The 8,782-nt window shown below is 41.5% G+C and overlaps 1 long non-coding RNA gene across 1 annotated transcript; it reads left to right on the forward strand.

The window, feature by feature from the left end:
- Nucleotides 1-1,166: 1,166 nt before the first annotated feature.
- LOC112952704 lies at nucleotides 1,167-8,031 on the forward strand. Its single transcript, XR_003250455.1, has 3 exons — nucleotides 1,167-1,233; nucleotides 7,133-7,258; nucleotides 7,899-8,031. It is a non-coding gene; the product is annotated as an uncharacterized LOC112952704 (long non-coding RNA).
- Nucleotides 8,032-8,782: the final 751 nt, after the last annotated feature.

Genomic DNA, 8,782 nt, shown 5'->3' on the forward strand with positions numbered 1-8,782 from the left:
CCCTTCTTCCTCTCAGCTACAGATTCTTTCACTGCTACAGTGCATTTTTGGAATGTAAGGCAGAGTCTTCTGGAATGTCAACATTCTGCTCCTGTAGGAAAAATAAGAGAAATTTTCTAGTCTATAAAAAAAAAGCTTACTGCAAAGTCCCAAGCAGCCTGTTGTAGTAAATATATTTATTTTATTCCTCGCTCCTGTTCTGAGACTGATTTGTCCGTGATTCCTTGTTTTGCTGCTGAGGAGCATCAGAAAACCCCTCAGTTTCCTCCTGCTTGTCTGGATGTGGTCTGTTTGCCTGCTGAGGGCCATCGCTGGCTGCCTCCTTCCGAGTCAGACACACGGGTGCTGCTTCGCATAAAGAACAAAGCCAAYAAGACACTGAAAATACTGGAACATAGAAGCAGTTTGTAAGAACAGAGATTCATACGGTGAAATTTGTACAGTGTAGTGTTCCCCAAATCCTCTCTGCTGCTACCAGAAGAAGTAAGAAGATGGCAAGGAGCTCAGCATTTACCTAGTCTAACAAGTGTTTGCAGACTAAGACAAAAACAAACATTTAAGGTGTGTTAAGGTGTGTATCTTTTACTTAAGTGGTTACAGAAAATACTCCTGGCAATTCTTACTGGATGTGTTTACATAATACTGTGTTAAAAGTTGCCATCACATCTAAGTGCTGTCAGCTGAGCTAGATTTAGTGCTTTTCCTTGCAGCTCCTTGCTGGAGCAGTGTAATGGGYTAGGCGAATCAGTGTAACACTTGGTTCACAGGGTTTCGGTCCAGTTTCAAGRAGATTCAAAAAAGAAATGAAATAGCTCAAATACAGCCTTGGAGATGGGCTAAGGGACCTTGTGGTAGACTGGCTTTTAGAAATTCTTCAGGTTGCTGCCTCACACTGTCTTGTACCAGATTCTGCTAGGTGGATTTTCTTTGAATATGGGTTCAAGTAGGTACTGGGAGATAAGGAATAGGCTAAAATTCTGTTGCTCTACTCTGACTTAATTTTAGTACCTGAAATGCAGTAAGGGATTGTGTTACTGCAGTTCAAGAGTAGAATAGAAAAAAGAGAATTTCATGGCACTTTACTGTTCTCTTTTTACCAAATATCCACCCTTTTTCTGCTTCTTAAAGGACAATTTTTATTCATTTCAATCAATCACAAGGTTGCTACAAAGCCATGGTCCTCAACTGCTGAAGATAGTCCTGTTCTGCTGAAACTCCGTGCTATCCATACAGGTAGGTTTGAGGTTCACTCACATTATTGAAGAATTTCAAATGGCTTCAGTAGGAATCAGGAATCTCTACCTTTGCACAGAACAGGCTACTTCTTTCTGCTTGTCAGATGAAGGGAGGTGACAAGCCGCACATACTGAAACTGTCCAGAGCTTGGACTAAGAGCATTTTCTTCCCCAGGCACCTCTGCCAGTGATAGCTGGGTGTAGAGAAATCACAGTAGCTGTTCTGGTTGAGAAAGAAAGGATTTCCTTTCAGCAGCCTGGTCGTGACAGAAGATGATGCTGTGTTCCCTGCAGTTCACCCTCCTCAGATGCCTGGCCTGTTTTGCTTAGTTGTGAGGCACACGAAATTCAGGCTGTTCTCTTGTAAAATGCAATAAACTTACAAAAGTTGGGTGTAGCTTGATTTACTGTCTATGGGGAATCCTAAGGAAAGGGAAGAAAGGTGGGCAAGGGGGCACTGACTGATAGGCCCTAGAGAATAAATTTATTTGGAAGAGGGACCAACAAAGAAATTGTTTCACATGGTGTTAGTAGGGATATTCCAAGTGCTGGGAGAGTATAAAAGAGAAAAATAGACCATGGTAGTAGGAATGGTAATGAGAAGGAGAGAAAGCTGTGTGATTAACAGTAATTAAGGGGGTTTAAAGAAGGTGTCTGCAGGGGCTCTATCAAAGATCCAACACCTGATGAGCGCAAGAAACCAGCAAGGTGGGAAGATCTAAAACATTGTCCAAGGGGCATCTTGTTTCAGGCTTGAGAAACAGTGAGCTGGAGACTGGAAATTAAGCTGTTGGTCAGGGCGTGATGARCAAGACTGCACATGTTACTGAGGCTCTTCTTGCCCAACATGGGTAAGAAAGGGGAGATAGAAGAGGCAAAGGAGATGGAGATGAAAACTCTGAGTTAGAGACAGTTATATGCAAGAATATGTGTAGAGGAAAGAAAGAAGGTAGAAACAGCGAAATAAAGTTAATGTGTGATGGAGGGTGCTACAGAATGCACTAGGGTGATGCACAGAATCACAGAAAACATAGAGTGATGTAATCCAACTTACTGCTCCAACCAGGGTTATTTTCAAAGTTAGAGCAGCTTACTCAGAGCTTTGTCTAAGTGACTTTTTAAAATTTACAGGGAACTTGATTCTGCAATTTCTGAGAGCGTTTCTCTACCAATCTTGATGCAGGCTAAGGGGCTTTCTTCATAGTGCTGAATCCCAGTAAGAAATGTCTTCCATGTAGGCCTTTGGACTCCTAGTTCCTAATGTAATCCACACATCTCAAAGAAATTGCATTCTGTTACTTAACAATATATCCTAAAGGATGGCTCTTGTTTGAAGTCCAGAAGGGATGTTGGATATCTACACTGACGTCATTCTTAAACAATGTTAAAGGAGAAACAAATGTGCCTATTTACTCAAATTAAACAGTTAAGACGTTGCTGCCAGAAAGAAAACAACAAAACAAAAAATATTTGAGGCACTTTCCCCGATTCAAATCTGAAAGATTTCTATGTTCTTGTGTGGGAGATGTTCACCTTACTCATGTGGACCCCTTGAGCTCTTCTGAATTTTCCCTTTAAGGAAAGAATTGTGAAGTGCAGTGCTAGTTTTTATGCTCTAAATCTTGCGTGGGACATGCTTTGCCACTCATTCAAATCTCCCTGCCTTTACTCCTTGAACTTTTAGTTTTTCTATTTCCCTAAGTCTGGTATATGATAGTTTTAATAATTTTTCCTCTGGGCTATTTTCTTTTTTCAAGCCTTGGAAATGGCGATGTCTTTTTCTTATGCCAACTCCTTTCCTGAACTATTAGAGGAAATACAAAGCTGAATGTTATATTCCATATAAATAAAACTACCAGGTGCTTCATGCATACAAGTGAGATTAAAGCATTTGTCWTATTAGTGGCTTAATTGAGATAGTTCATTTATATCTACTTTGTCCACTTTGTTACTGGATGTAAGGTCACAAGCTTCCAACAGGTTATGGACAAGAGCTTGGTAAAAAAAAAAAAAGAAACTAAAGTTTAATAGTAATACAGCATGACAGTGGAGAATATAGACTGTGAAGACTGGTAGTAATCACTAACTTCACTAACTCATGACTTGATCCTGATGGGAACAATTTAAGTAAATGTCTGTCAGAGATATTTAAATACAAGCTAGAACATAGCAATCAGTCTGAATGATAGCAAGCTGCTGGTGTGCATACACACCAGCATACAGATGCTGTCATACAAAGCATACAGATGGAGAAAGGTTCTGGAAAACACAACAGAGAGCAGTTTCTTGGGTAGTCTTCCCTTAGCAGAGCTCAGGTGTGCTCCATATAGAGCAAGCAGCAGTTAATGTGTTTGGGGAACTGCGTGCCAGAAATTAATGTAATTACAGATGTCATTGCATGCAGCAAATGTTATGAATTATTTGAAGTATTTCGTTGACAAAGTATGGGAAATGCTGTGTGGATAGGGAATAATCCTAAGTAAGTACTTGGGATATAATATAATGAGAGCTTTAGTGTGACACATTCTTCCGTACATTAGGAGATTTTCAGATTTACTATAATTTGAGTGAATTTTAGTTTCAGAATTTCAGGTCATATCAATTAGCCTAGTAAATATCACAGGAATAGTTCCCATTTGCRAAGGGGAAACAGTAAAGACAGTAAAGATTTATAGAGAAATCTTGAAGAGGATTAATAGTTTCTGTCTCTAGTGTGCTTGGCCTTGTGTATTCTCCTTGCTTACAATTAAGGATTTCTTGTCATCGCTTTTTCAATTTTTATGGGCATCACTATGGTTTTCTGTAATTTATTGGGGAGAAAAGAGGGAAAGACATTTCATTTGTCATTGTAAATGTCTTACGTGCGCTAATGGACTTTATGTGAAGTGATTACACTGACAACAGCAGCATTTGGACCTTAATTTATTATGCAAATAACCTGTCCTGCATTAACTAATGTGTGTCCTCCCGGGACAGAATCAGAATCACGTAGCTCTGTCCAAACTGCTCTGAAAGGCCATGTGTGACATCTTGGGTGGTCCCAAATGCATCATTTTGCTTCTTTTGCTCACTCCTAGCCAGRTAGTTGCTGCAGAGGTGTTTGTTGAATGCGTGCAGCTTGTTCCACTGTGCTGGATGATGTTCTCATCTACCAGCAAGATACAGATTTTCTAGGCTGTGAGCCATCCCACCTAACTTGAAATGACATCAGTACTGGTGTCTGCATTCTGCTGCCTCATCTTCTCTGACATTCACTTTGCCTTTGAGAATACCAGACATTTTATTCCTTTTGAAATTTTGTCTTCCTCTTCTTGCTTCTGTGATGCTCTCCTTTCCTGAGTCTCCTTCTGTGTCYCTAATTGCTCTGTGCCTGTCCTTGACGGGGTTTTCCTCATCCTTCCTTTGGATAGGCTCCCCAGGGCTCTGCCCTTGTTTCCCAGTTCTTCTTATCTTGATGAAATATAATTTACAAATACATTGCAATGTAATTATCATTGGTCTGTGGACAAATGATGTCAAACTCTCCGTCACAGACTTGTTTCCTTATGTCTGATTAAAATCATGGCCTGTATGGCAAACACAATTCACTGTGGCTAAAACAAAGCTGGTCAGTCTCTCAACATGTAGGTTTCTTGGCTTGCTTCCTGCAACATCTATTTTCCTTTGGATTCAGTAATGTAATCTTAACACATTTGTATCTGTTTAGACACCTGTAACACTGGTATTGCACTGGTCATCTTTCTGGCTTCTCATTTTAACTGCCTTGCATTCTACATTTACATTCCTTCAATGACACCCTCTTGGTCATGCCTCATTTTTTGGATTCTTTTCCAGGCCCTTCATGATGTATCTYGGTGAGTCAGTGTTGAAAGACTTTTGGGAGCACTCCTGTTCTTGTGCAGGTGCTGGGGTGTGTGTGTAGGCCCTGGGTAAGAATGACATGTTTCTCTAGGCTCATCGGATCACTGCTTTACTCGATCACTTTTACATAAGAAAGCTCATTCTAGGAGCTCCCATGTTGGAGGCATGGAGCTCCCAGATAGGAGGAGGCACCTCCCTACTGGAGAACTGGATGCAGCACTCCAGGTGTAGCCTCACAGGCCTGAGTAGAGAAAAGGATCATGTACCTCAATCTAGTGKCAATGCTCCTCCTAATGCAATCAAATATACCCTCAGCCTTCTGGGCCTCCAGGGCACATTGATGACTCACAGTCACATTGTTGTCCACCGGGACTCCCAGGTCCTTCTCTGCTGAGCTGCATTCCAGCTGGTCAGTCCCCAGCATGTCCTGGTGCCTGGTGTTATTCCTGCCCAGAGGCAGGACCCTGCACTTGCCTTTGTTGAGCTTCAGGAGGTTCCCTCTGTCCAGCTCTCCAGCCTGTTAGGTGCCTGTGAACGGCAACACAGCCCCCCGGGGGTATCAGCCACTCCTCCCAGTTTTGTCTCATCAGCAGACATGCTGAGTGTGCACTCTGTCCCTTCATCCAGGTTATTGATGAGAAAGTCAAACAAGACTGGACCCAATATTGACCTCTGGGGGATACCACTAGCTACAGCCCTCCTACTAGATTCTGCACTGCTGATCACAACCCTCTGAGCTCTGCACTTCAGCCAGTTCTCAGTCTATCTCTTTGTCCACTCATCTAGCCTGCACTTCCTCAGCTTCCCTTTTAGGATTATGTGAGACTATGTAGAAAACCTTCCTGAAATCAAGGTAGACAACATACATTGCTCTCCCCTCATCTACTCATGTAGACATTCCATCAGGTTTCTTAAGCATGATTTCCATCTTGTAAATCCATGCTRACTACTCCTGATCACATTCTTATCATTCACATTCTTAGAAATGGCATCCAGGATGAGATGCTCCATCACTTTTCCAAGGACTGAAATGAGGTTGACTGGTCTACAGATCTCTGGTTTCTCTTTCTTGACCTTTTGGAAGACTGGAGGGACATGAGCCTTCTTCCAGGCTTCTTCTCAGGCACTTCTGTTCTCTGTGTCCTTTCAAGGTCATCAAGAGTGGCCTAGCAATAATGCCCTCCAGCTCCCTCAGTGATCATGGGTGCATCCCATTAGGGTCCATGGACTTGTGGATGTCCAATTTGCCTAAATGATCTCCATCTCAATTCTTCTCAGCCCACAGAAAGTCCTTTTTTTTTTCCCCAGACTTTCTCCATGGTCTCTAAGGCCTGGGATTCCTGACAGATGGCCTTAGCAGTAAAGACTGAAGCAATGAAGGCCTTCAGTATCGCTGTCTTCTCTGTAGCATTGACCACCAGGTTCCCTTACCCCGTTTAGGAATGGGCTCGCATTCTCCCTAATCTTTTTGTTCTTGATGTATTTAAAGAAGTCCTTCTTGCTGTCTCATYGCATCCCTTTATACTTGGACAATTTTCATTTAATGTTCCCAAGTGGCTTCTCCCTGCTTCCACCTTCTGTGCACTTCCTTCTTCTGTAAGAGTTTTGCCAGGAGCAACTTTACATCCATGCAGKGGTCCTGTCTCCTTTGCTTGACTTCCTGCTCGTTGGGATGCACTGCTCTTTAGCTATGTTTTAATGCTCTCTTCCGTCTCTCTTCCTTCCAAGGCCCTATCCCTTGGGATGATTTCAAGAAGTTCCCTAGAGAGGCCAAAGTTTTCTCTCCTGAAGTCCAATGTTGTGATCGTACTTTTTACCCTGACATTTTCCTGTCAACAAGGAAATTTTGAAAAGCTAAGGAGAAATAAAGAGGAAGATAGAGACAACTCGGTCTGATTTCTTGTTGTCTATTTGTTTCTCTCTTTCACTTCCTTTTTCTCTGCTTTTGATGAATATGATGGTGTAAGAATTTTAAAAGACTTTCATAAAAGTCTTTTCATAAAAGTCTTTTATGAAAAAAAGACTTTTTTTTTCAGAAGGCCCTGGGGATTGATGGAGATTTGCCACTTCGACCTTCAGTGAAGACATCTTGGCAAGCTGAACTGGACATGTCAGGTCTAATATGGCCTGAGAGAAGAGTGGAGGGGCCTACAAGCCTGCAGGTATCAAGATGTCCCTGTGAGCAGTTATATGAAAACACATCTGGGGACTAGAGGTATCAGGGATACAGCAAASATTGTCTGATGGGAGATGTGGCTCTCTCCTTGATCAGGCTTTGCGTGCGCTTTGCCAGGACAAAGCTGCAACCCCAACACCAACAGTAGCTCTTCTTTTGATTTTGCAAAAGTACAGAGATTTTCAAATCACAAGCAAAGGTGGAGAGATGCGTCATTACAATATTACTAAGTATCTCCAGTGCAAAAATGATCTGTATTATCACTATAGCATTATGATAAGCTGACCTTTGTTGTAAAACTAATAATATCCTTTATCTAAAAAACAAAAAGAACATCAGTCTTCTGTCACAGCAATCAACCATATCAAATGGCATGTTTATTTGTAACTGTGATTTTGTCTTATATTCCCATTAAAGTTTAAAAGAAAGCTGTACTGAAAAGAAACATAATAGAGTAGAATAAATTAGTGTGAAACATTTTTATAGATCATGTTTTGCGCATTCATGTGCTGTCTTGTTTGGAATTTAAATCGAAATTGAAATGGTGACTCAAAGACACAGGTTTAAAAAACATTAATATTGAAAAATATCTCATAGCCTGTTGCTGAGCCACCCTGTTTCCTCAGCTTGCTCACTTCAGGTGCCTTCTGCAACGCCGAAGATGGAGAAGCACATTCCTCATCGCACTCTAGCTGCTCATCCACACATCAGTCCTTAATGTCAGGCACCTCATACCCTTGGGCAAGTTCAAAATCAGAAGCGTCAGCGCAGGCGGTGCCGAGACCTTCATCTCGGGGAGGCAGGCAGGGTCCTCCGCAGCGCTCGCCGGCTCCCTTCAGCAATCAGTCAAGGTGCCATCGGACAATATCCAAAGCCCTGTGTATCATGAWTCCTGTGCCCCTGTTATTAAAGGGTAAATCCTATTTGGGGATTTCCATTTTAAAGCTACCCAGCTTTTCACATTAAAGATGATGAGGATGAGGAATAGAGGTTGTTCATTATTATGTTCAGTATTTTTTTTTCCACTGRTTCTTGCTTACTTGCTGAAAATAGTTTTCACAATATTCAGTTGTTTTGCAACATTCTTTGGTGCTGTCTAAATCCAGCACCAAAAATCTGCCTCTTTTCCTCTTTTTTCCTTTCTCTCTCTTTTTTTTTTAAATTCATTTTCTGCAGACAACATCACTGTCTGAGGACCAATTTGTGTGCTGTCCATCTTTTCAGCTTGATTAGTGTAAATATTTCCACTCTTTGGCCTTATGGTCAATAACAATCCCCCACATCAGACTCCCTCATATGTGACCACTAATAATCTTTGACATGACAGGAAAGTAATGACCTGCCTAAATTGCTTGAAAAATCCTAATACTTGATATTTCCCATTCACACACCCTTCTCATATTGTAAGCCCTCACTACAGGACTTTATGCAATATTTTCCATATTGGCTTTTTTTTTTTTCCTCCAACTATTTTGTTTTACAGTTCTTTTTTAACAGGCTGCGACATTTA

Source organism: Nothoprocta perdicaria, unplaced genomic scaffold (assembly GCF_003342845.1).
Source record: "Nothoprocta perdicaria isolate Ctin4 unplaced genomic scaffold, notPer1 scaffold_404, whole genome shotgun sequence".
Classification (NCBI taxonomy): domain Eukaryota; kingdom Metazoa; phylum Chordata; class Aves; order Tinamiformes; family Tinamidae; genus Nothoprocta; species Nothoprocta perdicaria.